The sequence below is a fragment of the Mixophyes fleayi genome, chromosome 4, assembly GCF_038048845.1.
Source record: "Mixophyes fleayi isolate aMixFle1 chromosome 4, aMixFle1.hap1, whole genome shotgun sequence".
Lineage (NCBI taxonomy): Eukaryota > Metazoa > Chordata > Amphibia > Anura > Limnodynastidae > Mixophyes > Mixophyes fleayi.
The window spans coordinates 137,476,911-137,492,670 of record NC_134405.1 but is presented as its reverse complement, the minus strand read 5'-3'; positions in this window follow the sequence as shown (position 1 = coordinate 137,492,670).

Genomic DNA, 15,760 nt, shown 5'->3' with positions numbered 1-15,760 from the left:
GTATCCCTGTTTTCTTGTCTATACAATGTGGGAAACCCCCTATTGCACCCCAGTCTGTACATGGTGAGTGCAGAGGACCTATGTCTGTTTTTGTTTATACAATGTAAGTCCCATGACTCTTGCACCCCATTCTTTACATTAATTAATTCCAACTTGTGTCAGGTGAGTCCCAGGTCTCCCATGGCTGCTAGTGCTAGGGAAAGACTTGCCTTTAAAAGCTGTGTGCAGGTAAGACTTAAGCCCAGATAAAATAGCATAGCATTTGATCATGTTAGGACTGACCAGAATGGGAAGACTTTGGCGTGAGTTGGTCAGCTTAACATATATTGCAATATGTGGGACTAACATTCCCTGTTTTTAATATAGAACAGTACTTGATATAGCATTAATTATGTGTTTGGAGAGTGCAGAGTATCCCTGTTTTCTTGTCTATACAATGTGGGCAACCCCCTCTTGCACCCCAGTCTGTACATGGTGAGTGCAGAGGACCTATGTCTGTTTTTGTTTATACAATGTAAGTCCCATGACTCTTGCACCCCATTCTTCTGTTTTTGTTTTTATATATATATATATATATATATATATATATATATATATATATATATGTCATTTGCATATTGTCTACACATGTGCCATTGGCTTGGATAGGTGGAACAGGCATGGGAAGGGGCAAACAAGTGTATACTGAGTACAGCAATTGTGTGTTTAGGTAAATGTGACTCAATTAGATATGGACGCATTGGCATATATGGCTGTCAGGAGGTGTATCTCTTGCAGGTGCTGCAGGATGGATGAAAGGATATGCAATAATGATGTTGACTGAGCAGCACTAGCTATGCACTTCTGATTGGTGCATAGTCGGCTACCTCTCTTTCTCATCCCTTCTTCCCTTCTCCCCCTTCCTCCCGTCTCTCCGTCTCATCCATGTGTCTGTCTGTCTTCAGCTCCCTTTAGATTGTTCGCTCCTTTGAGCAGGGCTCTCCTACCTTCTGTTTCCATCACTTTTAACTGCGCTCTCCAGCTACTCAGCTCACCTCCTCTCAGTCCCTCTGCCCTCTGTCTCCTCTCGCTTCTCTCCGCTCCCCTCAGTGACTCTCAACCTGTCATCCGTGCCCACCCTCTTGGGCCATAGTTACCTGCCTGTACTCACTTTTCCCCTCCCTCCCTCTCTTTCATGCTGTGCCTGAGCCCCCAGAGTTATAGTGCTTACTGTTACTTGTACTATGCTGTTTCACCTTGTACTGTGCCATTGTTTGTCCTTGTACGGCGCTACGGATACTTTGTGGCGCCCTATAAATAAAAATTAATAATAATAATAATAAAAATTGGTTAATTTCATATTGACACCTACAGCTAATATTGCTTCATTCATTAATGCAGCAGCTACATTATATAAAGTTGCTGCTGCCTATTTGCATTACTTTTGACTAGAGAAGAGCGGGCTCGGATATCTGAAATCCGAGCCCACCCGAACGTTGCCGATCCGAGCCGGATCCGAGACAGATCCGGGTATTCCCGCCAATGGCAAAACTGAAACCGAGGCTCTGAGTCATAATCCCGCTGTCAGATCTCGCGATACTCGGATCCTATAAATTCCCCGCTAGTCGCCGCCATCTTCATTCGGGCATTGATCAGGGTAGAGAGAGGTTGTGTTAGGTGGTCCTCTGTCCTGCTATATCTCGTGCTGTGCTGTGCTGTGCTGTGCTGTGCTGTGCTGTGCTGTGCTGTGATCTGCTCAGTCCAGTGGTGCTGTGTCCTGTACTCTGTCCTTCTGAGTTCAGTGGTGCTGCTGGGTCCTGTGCTGTGTCCTGTTCAGTCCAAGGGTGCTGTGTCCTGTGCTCTGTCCTTCTGAGTTCAGTGGTGCTGCTGGGTCCTGTGCTGTGTCCTGTTCAGTCCAGTGGTGCTGTGTCCTGTGCTCTGTCCTTCTAAGGGCATTGTTATTTCCCCATTATTCCCAAATTATAAAAAATTTAAAAAAAAGTTATAAAAAAAAAAAAAATATCCCAAAACAATCCTGCAGTATAAGTCCATTGGTATACTGCTATATTACAAAGTTCACTGATTCTGCAGTATAAGATCAGTGGTACTGATATTTTACAAAGTTCACTGATTCAGCAGTATAAGTCCAGTGGTACTGATATATTACAAAGTTCACTGATTCAGCAGTATAAGTCCAGTGGTACTGATATATTACAAAGTTCACTGATTCAGCAGTATAAGTCCAGTGGTACTGATATATTACAAAGTTCACTGATTCAGCAGTATAAGTCCAGTGGTACTGATATATTACAAGGTTCACTGATTCAGCAGTATAAGTCCAGTGGTACTGATATATTACAAAGTTCACTGATTCAGCAGTATAAGTCCAGTGGTACTCTCCTGTGCCGCATATAATTTTTAAAGGCTTTGCCGAGTGTGTGTGTCTTAGGGGTACGCTCTCTTGTGCTACATATAATGGAAAACAAAAATTTGGAGGATAAAGTAGGGAAAGATCAAGACCCACTTCCTCCTAATGCTGAAGCTGCTGCCACTAGTCGTGACATAGACGATGAAATGCCATCAACGTCGTTTGGCAAGCCCGATGCCCAATCTCCTAGTACAGGGCATGTAAAATCCAAAAAGCTCAAGTTCTCAAAAAATAGCAAAAAAAGAAACTTAAAATCATCTGAGGAGAAACGTAAAGTTGGCAATATGCCATTTACGACACGTAGTGGCAAGGAACGGCTTAGGCCCTGGCCCGTGTTCATGACTAGTGGTCCAGCTTCACCCAAGGATCTAAGCCCTCCTCCTCCCCGCCCCCTACAAAAAATTTAAGAGAGTTATGCTGTCAGCAACAACAACAAAACAGCAAAGAACTCTGCCTTCTAAACAGATGACATCACAAATCCCCAAGGCGAGTCCAAGGGTGTTGGTGGTTGTGAAGCCTGACCTTCCCATCACTGTACGGGAAGAGGTGACTCCATCCAGCATTTGTAGCATGCCCTCTGCATATGCTGTAAGGATCACCCACAGTCCAGTTACAGATTTGGCTAATGAAGGTATGAATGTTGTACATCGGGAGGAGGATATTGATGTAGCTGGCGCTGAGGAGGATGTTGATGATTATGATGCAGACAGATACCAAATTGCCTTTCTCAATTTCTATTTATATTCTAGATTATATAACGGCTGAATAGTTTTCTATTTTACTCCTAGTGGAGAGGGGATCTGATGCAGACAGATACCAAACAGCCTTTGTCCATTTCTTTGTATATTTGAATTTCTTGTTCTACAGTCTATGCAGGCTGCTTTTTTTTATATTCAACTACAAGTGTAGGGCGGGGGGCGGGGGGGGGGGGCATAGATAGCCACCAAAGTAACGTGGTCCATTTAATTTCACTTTCTAGCTCCACAGTCTGTGCAGCCTGCTTTTTTTTATCTTCAAAGTATTTACAAGCCTTGCAATCTAAATTAACTAGAGGTAGTGATGTGCTAGAACTCCACCCTCTATATGCTGCAGAGGATGGAGGAGCATGAAAAGGCCATTCAAGCCTACACAGCCACCTACGACATAGGAAAAGGAGTGGGGATACGCCTCAGTCAAGCGCACTGGAGAATGATTTCCGTGTTGTGCAAGGTTCTGCAGCCATTTGAACTTGCCACACGAGAAGTCAGTTCCGACACTGCCAGCTTGAGTCAGGTGATTCCCCTGATCAGGCTTTTGCAGAAGCAGCTGGAGAAAGTGAGGGAGGAGCTGGTAAACCATTGCGATTCCACCAAGCATGTAGCTCTTGTGGATGAAGCCCTTCGCACGCTTTGCCAGGATCCGAGGGAGGTCAGTCTTTTAAAGTCAGAGGAATACATTCTGCCCACCGTTCTCGATCCTCGGTTTAAAGCGTATGTTGTGTCTCTGTTTCCGGCAGACACAAGTCTACAGCGGTGCAAAGACCTGCTGGTCAGGAGATTGTCCTCTGAAGAGGACCGTGACATGCCACCAGCTCCACCTTCATTTTCATCACTGTTTGTGCAGTTCCAAAAAAGGGGAACTGCCATTTCTATTGCTACCTTCTTTCTTTCTATATTTTAAAAAAAACAAATAACTGACATTTCTAGTACTACCTTCTTTCTTTCTCTATTTAAAAGAAACTAAATAACTGCCATTTATAGTACTATCTTCTTTCTTTCTCTATTTAAAAAAACAAAACAAAAAACTGACATTTCTAGTACTACCTTCTTTCTCTATTTAAAAGAAACTAAATAACTGCCATTTCTAGTACTACCTTCTTTCTATATTTAAAACAAAAAAAAAACCTGTCATTTCTATTACTACGTTAATTGTTTGTGCAGTCACAAAAAAGAGGAACTGCGCCCTTAACTGCTATGTTGGTTTTAGACGTCCATCCGGTGTCCGCCATCTGTTCCCTGGAATTCAGACCAGTTGAGGGTTTTTTTATTATATTGTGGCCCCGGTATCAAATTGGGTACCGGGGCCACTCCACTACGCAGTCCAGATGCTTGTTTGGTGGAATTCAGACCAGTTGAGTTTTTTTTTTATTATATTGTGGGGACCACTCAACTACGCAGTCCAGATACTTGTTTGGTGGAATTCAGACCAGTTGAGGTTTTTTTTATTATATTGTGGTCCCGGTATCAAATTGGGTACCGGGGCCACTCCACTACGCAGTCCAGATACTTGTTTGGTGGAATTCAGACCAGTTGAGTTTTTTTTTTATTATATTGTGGGGACCACTCCACTACGCAGTCCAGGTACAATTTTTGGTGTAATTAAGACCAGTTGATGGTTTTCTTATTATATTGTAGGGACCACTCCTCTACGCAGTCCAGATACAACTTTTGGTGTAATTAAGACCAGTTGATGCCGGTTTTCTTATTATATTGTGGTGACCACTCCTCTACGCAGTCCAGGTACACTTTTTGGTGTAATTAAGACCAGTTGATGGTTTTCTTATTATATTGTAGGGACCACACCTCTACGCAGTCCAGATACAATTTTTGGTGTAATTAAGACCAGTTGATGCCTGTTTTCTTATTATATTGTGGGTACCACTACTCTACGCAGTCCAGGTACAATTTTTGGTGGGATTCAGACCATTTGAGGGTTTTTAAATTATATTGTGGTGACCACTCCTCTACGCAGTCCAGGTACAATTTTTGGTGGGATTCAGACCATTTGATGGTTTTCTTATTATATTGTGGTGACCACTCCTCTACGCAGTCCAGGTACAATTTTTGGTGTAATTAAGACCAGTTGATGCCGGTTTTCTTATTATATTGTGGTGACCACTCCTCTACGCAGTCCAGGTACAATTTTTGGTGGGATTGAGACCATTTGAGGGTTTTCTTATTATATTGTGGTGACCACTCCTCTACGCAGTCCAGGTACAATTTTTGGTGGGATTCAGACCATTTGAGGGTTTTTAAATTATATTGTGGTGACCACTCCTCTACGCAGTCCAGGTACAATTTTTGGTGTAATTAAGAGCAGTTGATGGTTTTCTTATTATATTGTGGTGACCACTCCTCTACGCAGTCCAGGTACACTTTTTGGTGTAATTAAGACCAGTTGATGGTTTTCATATTATATTGTGGTGACCACTCCTCTACGCAGTCCAGATACAATTTTTGGTGTAATTAAGACCAGTTGATGCCGGTTTTCTTATTATATTGTGGGGACCACTCCTCTACGCAGCCCAGGTACAATTTTTGGTGGGATTCAGACCATTTGATGGTTTTTAAATTATATTGTGGTGACCACTCCTCTACGCAGTCCAGGTACAATTTTTGGTGGGATTCAGACCATTTGAGGGTTTTTAAATTATATTGTGGTGACCACTCCTCTACGCAGTCCAGGTACAATTTTTGGTGTAATTAAGACCAGTTGATGCCGGTTTTCTTATTGTATTGTGGGGACCACTCCTCTACGCAGTCCAAGTACAATTTTTGGTGGGATTCAGACCATTTGAGGGTTTTTAAATTATATTGTGGTGACCACTCCTCTACGCAGTCCAGGTACAATTTTTGGTGTAATTAAAAGCAGTTGATAGTTTTCTTATTATATTGTGTCGACCACTCCTCTACGCAGTCCAGGTACAATTTTTGGTGGGATTCAGACCATTTGAGGGTTTTTTAATTATATTGTGGTGACCACTCCTCTACGCAGTCCAGGTACAATTTTTGGTGTAATTAAGAGCAGTTGATGGTTTTCTTATTATATTGTGGTGACCACTCCTCTACGCAGTCCAGGTACAATTTTTGGTGTAATTAAGACCAGTTGATGTTTTTTTTATTATATTGTAGGGACCACTCCTCTACGCAGTCCAGATACAATTTTTGGTGTAATTAAGACCAGTTGATGCCGGTTTTCTTATTATATTGTGGGGACCACTCCTCTACATAGTCCAGGTACAATTTTTGGTGGGATTCAGACCATTTGAGGGTTTTTAAATTATATTGTGGTGACCACTCCTCTACGCAGTCCAGGTACAATTTTTGGTGGGATTCAGACCATTTGAGGGTTTTTTAATTATATTGTGGTGACCACTCCTCTACGCAGTCCAGGTACAATTTTTGGTGGGATTCAGACCATTTGAGGGTTTTTAAATTATATTGTGGTGACCACTCCTCTACGCAGTCCAGGTACAATTTTTAGTGTAATTAAGAGCAGTTGATGGTTTTCTTATTATATTGTGGTGACCAATCCTCTACGCAGTCCAGATACAATTTTTGGTGTAATTAAGACCAGTTGATGCCGGTTTTCTTATTATATTGTGGGGACCACTCCTCTACATAGTCCAGGTACAATTTTTGGTGGGATTCAGACCATTTGAGGGTTTTTAAATTATATTGTGGTGACCACTCCTCTACGCAGTCCAGGTACAATTTTTGGTGGGATTCAGACCATTTGAGGGTTTTTAAATTATATTGTGGTGACCACTCCTCTACGCAGTCCAGATACAATTTTTGGTGTAATTAAGACCAGTTGATGCCGGTTTTCTTATTATATTGTGGGGACCACTCCTCTACGCAGTCCAGATACAATTTTTGGTGTAATTAAGACCAGTTGATGGTTTTCTTATTATATTGTGGGGACCACTCCTCTACGCAGTCCAGGTACAATTTTTGGTTAATTAAGACCAGTTGATGGTTTTCTTATTATATTGTGGGGACCACTCCACTACGCAGTCCAGAAAGATACCTCGTTGCAACGTTTTGGACTAATAACAATATTGTGAGGTGTTCAGAATACACTGTAAATTAGTGGAAATGATTGTTATTGAATGTTATTGAGGTTAATAATAGCGTAGGAGTGAAAATAAGCCCAAAAACTTGATTTTTGAACTTTTTATGCTTTTTTTCAAAAAAAATCCGAATCCAAAACCTTAAATCCGAACCAAAACCTTTCGGCAGGTGTTTTGCGAAACAAATCCGAACCCAAAACCTGAAGAAAATCCGAATCCAAAACACAAAACACGAGACACCAAAAGTCGCCGGTGCACATCCCTACTTTTGACCTATTTACATTTGGTCTGCTAAAGGCAAAAAGATTGCCATTGGGTTTTTAAAGTAGAAAACATCAGATGTTTGAATTTAATTTAATCCATTTGTGTTGTATTTAGTTACATTTTATAAGGAAAATTAAACTTTTGCATTCATTATGCCTGACGTATGCCTGTCGCAAATGCTACTGTATTTTGAGCAGTTTCCAACTCAAAATATACATGTAAATAGGCTTTTTTTTCCCCTGCATTCTGAGAGAATATGCGTCTAACTCTAAATGAGCTCCTGTATTCCTTTTAAATTCTTAGACGATGTTGTAAATACAGATTGAAAAAGACCAGTTATAAAACAGACCATCTATTGTTCATTGTCTAGAATATATATGCAATATTTATTTATAATGTAAACCTGATGTAGTGTTACTGCCACCTACTGTAATATATAAAATCACACCTTTTATATTTCTGTAGGAAACTACTGCCCTCTACTGTCCAAGTTTATATTGGAATACAACTATACTTGAGAGGTATGTATGGAGGGTTCAATGGAATCTCTCTTCAGTTCAGGGAGTTCAATGGAATCTCTCTGGTGGACGAAAAAGCAGTGTGTCTCCTCAATGTGAAGATTGTCTTGAAAACAAAGCTCTTTCCAAGCTTGGCCCGGATATTGGATGGGCTTCCAATGCTGATAGTACATTATCGATAGTATGCTAACATTAAAGCTAAAGAAAGTAATTTCTCTATTACAACTTTTGTGTCAATTGTCATTCTTTATTTGTGGTATTTAATGACCCAAATAACATACTACACAGACAAAAGTCATAGTGGAAGGCAGACCCATCAGAGTTCTGCACTTTAGAGCGGATTGCTGCAAGACTTGCAACAATTTTATGTCTTGGTAATTGACAGGAGGGGAGAGCAGGCTTTGATTTAACCCTGCACCTAAAATAAGTGGAAAGTGGGTGTTTTATTCTGAGAACAAACAATTGTTGTTAAATAGCATCTACCTGACACAGATTGTGTGTGTGCACGTTTTCATATATATTGTGCGGTTCTAGCTCTGTTTCAGGGAGTATCAGCAGATTTTTGTGGCATTAACATTCAGATAATTCACAGGAAAAGGTATAAACTCAGTGTGACTGTCTTTTCTGGGCATCAAAACAAAAGTTCACTATGCTTTCTGGTCTGTAAACAACTAAATACCATAAAACCTGGTTTTCTGAGCTCAAACCAGCTAACAAAAAAACAAATACTAACTATATCCAGTTTATTCTACTGACACTGGTCACAAGCAGAATTCAGGTCAGTTCATAAATCCTCTCCTCAGAGTTCTACAGACACACCCTGCTTATAAGAGACCAGGGGGTAAATGTATCAATATGCGGGTTCTTCAACACCCGCGCGTTCAGCCTCTTCCGCGATTAAATTTCAAGCAGCGCTGCATTGTAAAGGGAAGTTAACCCTTTACAATGCAGCGCCGCTTGAAATTTAATCACGGAAGAGGCTGAACACCCAGGTGTTGAAGAACCCGCATATTGATACATTTACCCCCAGATCTCCAGCATAAATAACCCCATTACCACCAATCCCAGAATCTACCGGTCACCTTCTTGCAAATATATATATATATATATATATATATATATACATACATACAGTGCTCGGAGTGAGGCGGTATATGGCAGTATGACACACTGGCACTTCTTCGCCACACTTTCTTACAGGTAAGCATGACAGGGGTATGCATGACAGGGGGATTGTTGATACTGTTATGTGCGTGTTGTCGGTAACCAATAACGATTGTCGACCCTCGATTTGTGTTTCCAAAGCACAAAGATTTATTCGCAAATAGTAGAATAATTATGCTCAAGCGAAGTAATAGTAAATACAGCCGTTACTTATCGCAGGCGCTCTGGATCCAGTGCAGTCATTCAATCCTGAAGTCTGGGGACAAGATGTCTGCCTTCTGGATCACAAGCTGCTGCTTATATACACAATCAAATACAGTAATACAATGAAGATGGAATAGCTTGCATCTATTGGTCCAGGTCTCAGGAAGGTCCAAGGGGTCGTCATCATTGGCCAGTTCATACAAAGGAATCTAAAAGGAGGCGGTCATCTCTGCAGGGGGTATGCTCTGCTCTTCCCGCCAAGATTCCTTAGTCTTAAGTAGTTCATAATTCCCTATCATTCATAACTTGTGTATGCACTCTGCGATTCCCTCGCAGAGTGAACCAAACAGTAGGATATGTAATGAGGTTCATTATGATACCACTCATGATGTGATTCCTTCAACCTGTTCCGTGTATTTCATTAATATACATGTAACTCTGATATAACATATAAATACTACTATATTTCGACATAACTGACTATGTGTTGCAACTACCATTAATGTGTGCTATTTTATAAGTATGCGTGTTTGTGCAAATGTATGGTAAAAGACCGATTACTGTTGCTGCCACGTGTAGTGGATGCGCACGCCCATTCACGCCGTAGCGTGCCCTTGTACGCCGTAGCGTATCGTACGCATCTTTTCAGTCAAAGACAACCAAGTTTGCTAGACTTTAATTGAAATGACTTTATCCAATTTGCTGACTTCGACAATACAGATGTTAAAGTTTCCCAAGATGAGGGAGGGAATGTCAGAGGAGAGAAAGTGAAGGAACAAGGTGGCAATGTTATTGGGGAAATGTGAGATAGGACCAGTGAGATATAATGGCCACATGGTAGAGACATATAGAGTGGAAGGAGGAGAAAGAGAGGGAGAATTCAGGGGAATAACCTGGAAGAGCAGTGGGGGAAATTAGGATTCCAACACCGCTACCTTACCGATCATTAGACCTGGGTGGGTGGAAGACGGACAAGCCTATGAAAGAGAGTGCAGCGGTAGAGGTGGTGTCATCATAGGACAGCCAGGTTTCAGTTATGGCAAGCAGATTTGAAGGAGCGAGAGATATAGAGATAATGAATAGAGCCCAGTTTGTTACATACTGACCTGGAATTCCAGAGAGCACAATATAGAGGAAGAGAGGGAAGAGGAGAGATGTGGATGAGGTTTTGGGGTTGCTGGATTCCAAGTGTGGGCAGGATTTTGAGTGAGTAGGATGAAAGAAATAGTATGAGGGAATGGGATGAGAAACAGAACTAGTAGGAGCAGCAGTCAGGGGTAGAGAGGAGGGGAACTGCAGGTGGTAGAGAAGTTCATATGGGGCTGATCTAGGCAACATAGATGGGAGAGGCAGGTGAGAGAATGAGCAATGAAAGGGATGAGATTTGAGGGGTGGAGGGAAAGAGGGGAAAGGTAGGATCCGAGGTTAGCAGAGAGAAAAGCAGCAAGAAAAACTACAGATGGGAGAGAATGAGGGTAGGATAGGAGGAGAGAGGAAATGGATCTTACTCCCTGTTGTACATTAGTCAGTGGTGAGTGGGGAGTGGGCTCTGTATTTTATACTTTCCTTCATCATGAGTTATTCTTGGCTCAGGTAGAAGCTTCTTTTAATTTACATGGATATTGTCCCTTCTTATTTTATGTGAAATCAATGGTTTCTTGTTTCCATTGAAATATTATGCTCCATTGGTCACATTTGATATACAGTTATTTAAATTTCAGAGAAATTGAGATTTACCACAGATGTAATCATGCAGAGGGATCTGTCAACTGTTGATTTTTCCCACATGGTGTTAAGGTTCCCAGTATTTAAACTATGGAGAGTAGTTGTGGATAAAAGCAGAATGCCTTTATTTTAATTACAAATTACACAGGTATAAACTAGATGCAGTCAATGGTAAAACAGCAAGCACAAGTACATAGAAACAACAGGAACAAATGCAGAGTTCAATGGGATAGATAACACACTGGCAGCAGATATTAAGAAGAGCAGTAGCAGGATTAACATAGATAATAGCTGAATGCAATATGTAGTTGGTTGTAGAGCTGCACAATTCCAGCTGATGTTGAAATGCTGGGGAAATCATAGGAGGTAACAGGAAGCTCATGATGCAGAATACAGTAAAGCAGATAATACCTTAGCAGCAGGATGACATGAAGCAGAGACTGTAGGATCCATGGAAAGAGCAAATGGTCTGAGAGCCAGGGTCAGAAGACAGGGGATCCACAACAGTGACAGGAAGTAAAGAGGAGCAAAGTCAAACAATTTAGGGTCACAGTAAAATGTGCAATACGATGACAAACATGAGTTAGATACCAGGAAACAAATCAAGACCAGATCACAGGAGTTTCTAAGAGAGACCAGCAGCAGTGATAATAGATGAACTGGCAGCAGTCTGTTAAAAAAGGCAGTCTTAAAAATACCAGGCACAGGTGAGCAGAATTAAGATCAAATGATGAGTGCTTAACCCTTTGCAGATAGGGTCTGGTATAACCAAAGCAAAATCCATAGGGGAGACGATGTACTGCAGTCAGAGGGAGATGGTAACACATGGTGGATATATGGAGTCTGAGCAGCCGTATTAGTGGCTACATAGATCAGAACCAGAACTTAGTCATCAGGTCATTGGGTTCTCTGTCGGAGAGCTGCCAGAACTCCAGACCAGGGACAGCTGAGAAAAAAATGTTGATTTTATTTTAAGTGAGATTTAAAATAAAAAAAGGAGAGAACAGGCATAGATTTTCATAAAGAAGAGAATACACTTTACAACACCAACACTACCTATACAAATGATTTAGTGTAAGATGTAGTTTGACTTTATACGTTTATAAGGCATAATATTTAAACAATCCCATACATAAGTTTGAGGCATGAAGAGACCACATTGAGCACTCCTAAAGTAGCTCTTAATAGGTAACAGTGGAGTTCTGCAGAAACACGTCCCACTGTACAGACCGCTAGGCCATGCACTTGGAGAAGATTGTTTTTTCCATCACAGATGGGTCTACTGTGGACTACTACAATAAATGAATTAATATTTTTTGTCCCTTAGACTTACTGATGTAATTATTTATTGACACAGAAGACAAACTCTCATCTCTTGTAACAGATTCACCCTACTTCATTGGTGCATGTTGAATTACAGATTTTTGCAAAACCACTTTCCAGCAGGCATACTAATATTTGCCCTCCCTTCTTTATCCAGCTCAAGTAGGGTTCATGCTGGGCGACTAAGCATTGAATAATACTACAAGAGCTATCAATTTATCCCATTTAATTAATAAATCTAAATCTCTTCTCTGATAATGGCTATGGACACTGAAAATGTGTTCAGTTGGATTTCGGTTGGCCCTACATGTAAAGGACCCTAATGCATATGGGATTCCTATGGGATCAATATTGTGATTTTGACTGACATGGCTGTGTCAAGTAGTGCTTGATGCAACCACATCATTCTCTGACATTCTATGGGGAGACGTATGTGGGGTTAGACGTGTGTGATTTCTACACTAAGTGGGATTTTCTCACAAAGTGGACGAAAATGCACAGTTAGACAACACAGCAACTAATCCTCATCTTTCTCTTCTCTTTTCATCTTCAGGTATGTTCATCCATGCTGCTACTACTACTCTGATCATTATTCTGTGAATTTCATCCCTGCAATCTGTGTTTAAGTATGTTCATCCATGCTGCTACTACTACTCTGATCATTATTCTGTGAATTTCATCCCTGCAATCTGTGTTTAAGTATGTTCATCCATGCTGCTACTACTACTCTGATCATTATTCTGTGAATTTCATCCCTGCAATCTGTGTTTAAGTATGTTCATCCATGCTGCTACTACTACTCTGATCATTATTCTGTGAATTTCATCCCTGCAATCTGTGTTTAAGTATGTTCATCCATGCTGCTACTACTACTCTGATCATTATTCTGTGAATTTCATCCCTGCAATCTGTGTTTAAGTATGTTCATCCATGCTGCTACTACTACTCTGATCATTATTCTGTGAATTTCATCCCTGCAATCTGTGTTTAAGTATGTTCATCCATGCTGCTACTACTACTCTGATCATTATTCTGTGAATTTCATCCCTGCAATCTGTGTTTAAGTATGTTCATCCATGCTGCTACTACTACTCTGATCATTATTCTGTGAATTTCATCCCTGCAATCTGTGTTTAAGTATGTTATAGGAAACTGTTATCTGTTTAAACTTAGGTTGGCACAGTCTTTTATTGCTGACTAATTTATGATAGGTATCTGGCCTCCTCTATCCTTTCCCACAAATGTTTTCTTTTCCTTTGATTAGCTGACCAATTAGCACATCTGTAGTGTATTCCTAAATTAGACTGACTACATCTTAGTTTCATTCTATGGGGAGACGTATGTGGGGTTAGACGTGTGTGATTTCTACACTAAGTGGGATTTTCTCACAAAGTGGACGAAAATGCACAGTTAGACAACACAGCTGGACAAACATTGGACTACATTTGACTTGATTTAACTCCCAGCAATAAGCAACATCTGCCACAGCCTATTTCTGCACTACTTGTCTATTTATATGGAAGACTGCTAAGAGGTAATTCTTAAAATACCCTTGCTTTTTGCTTTTACCCCCTTTTTTCACAATGTTTCACAAATTGCTTTTCGTAGTCTCATTTCATGGCATGATCTTTAGGACTGTGTCATCTTTCACCCCTCCACCAACACACAAATTTGTTCATATTGCACCTGCATTACTCCACTCACCTCTATTTAACACCCATGAACTGTTGTCCTATTTATTATCTCTAACAAGTACAGCCTCCACCTGTCGCCAGAAAATAAAAGGCCACACATCTTACAATCCCCTTGCCTATCTTTCGCTCACTCTGCTTCTATTAGCTGGTGATATATCACCTAATCCAGGTCCCCCACACTCCTCACACACACATACATCAGAACACTACCGTTCTATAGCAAACCTCAAACACATCACCTGTCTACCCTCTCTTCCAAAGTCCTTTAAATGTGCCCTTTGGAATGCACGATCTGTTTGTAACAAACTTACCTCCGTTCATGATCTCTTCCTCTCAAAAAACCTCAACCTTCTGGCAATAACAGAAACATGGCTCATGCAATCAGACACTGCCTCACCTGCAGCACTTTCACATGGTGGCCTCCATCTCACCCACACCTCCAGACCTGAAGGCAGACAAGGAGGTGGGGTTGGACTACTTCTCTCCCCACAGTGCACATACACAGTTCTACCAAATGTCCCATCACTCACGTTCACATCTTTTGAAGTACATGCTATTCGCATTTTTAATCCATTCTCCCTACGTGTTGCGGTGATCTATCGTCCCCCTGGAGCACACCAACAATTTATTGAGGATTTCTCTGCATGGCTCCCTCACTTCTTATCTTCAGACATCCCCACCATCATCATGGGTGACTTCAACATCCCCATTGATAACCCACCTTCCAAAGCTGCTTCCAAACTACTCTCTCTAACATCCTCACTTGACCTCTCCCAGTGGATTGAATCATCTACTCATAAGGATGGCCACTGCCTTGATCTTGTTTTCTCTAGACTATGCTCAGTTTCTAACTTTATTAATACACCCTTCCCCCTCTCGGATCATCACCTTATCAGCTACACTCTCACCCCCACTGCTCTAACCTCTCTACTGTCTAACTCAACCAAGCCTCCTCATATTCGTAGAAATCTGAATTCTATTAATCTTCAACAATTTTCCACCTCTCTCCAACACCTTCTCTCCCCTATCTCTACATTCTCATCCCCTGAGATGGCAGTACCTCATTTTCACCTAACCTTAGCAACGGCCCTTGATCAAGTGGCTCCAGCGACACTTCATACTACACGTCGACTTCGATGTCAACCGTGGCACACCAAAGCAACACGAAATCTTCAAAAACTGTCCCGTAAAGCAGAACGTCACTGGCGTAAATCTCGAAGCTCTAATGACTTCTTCACATATACTTCTGTCTACCACTCCTATCGAAATGCTCTGGACACTGCAAAACAAACATACTTTCAATCTCTTATCTATGCTCAGGCTTCTAACCCCAAACGCCTTTTCAATACATTTAATCATCTTCTCAATCCTCCCACCCCGAACCCTCCATCTACTATCAGTGCTCAGGATCTTGCTACCTACTTCAAGGACAAGATTGATAAGATCAGACTAGAAATGGTATCCTCTTCCTCAACAAGCCATCAGCTCATTTCCTTCCCACTACCCTCTGACACCCTCTCTTCATTTGACCCCACAAATGAAGAGGAAATTTCTACGCTCTTCTTATCTTCCTACTCTACCTCCTGTCCTCTTGATCCTATTCCCTCGCAAATTGGTAGATCCCTGTCTT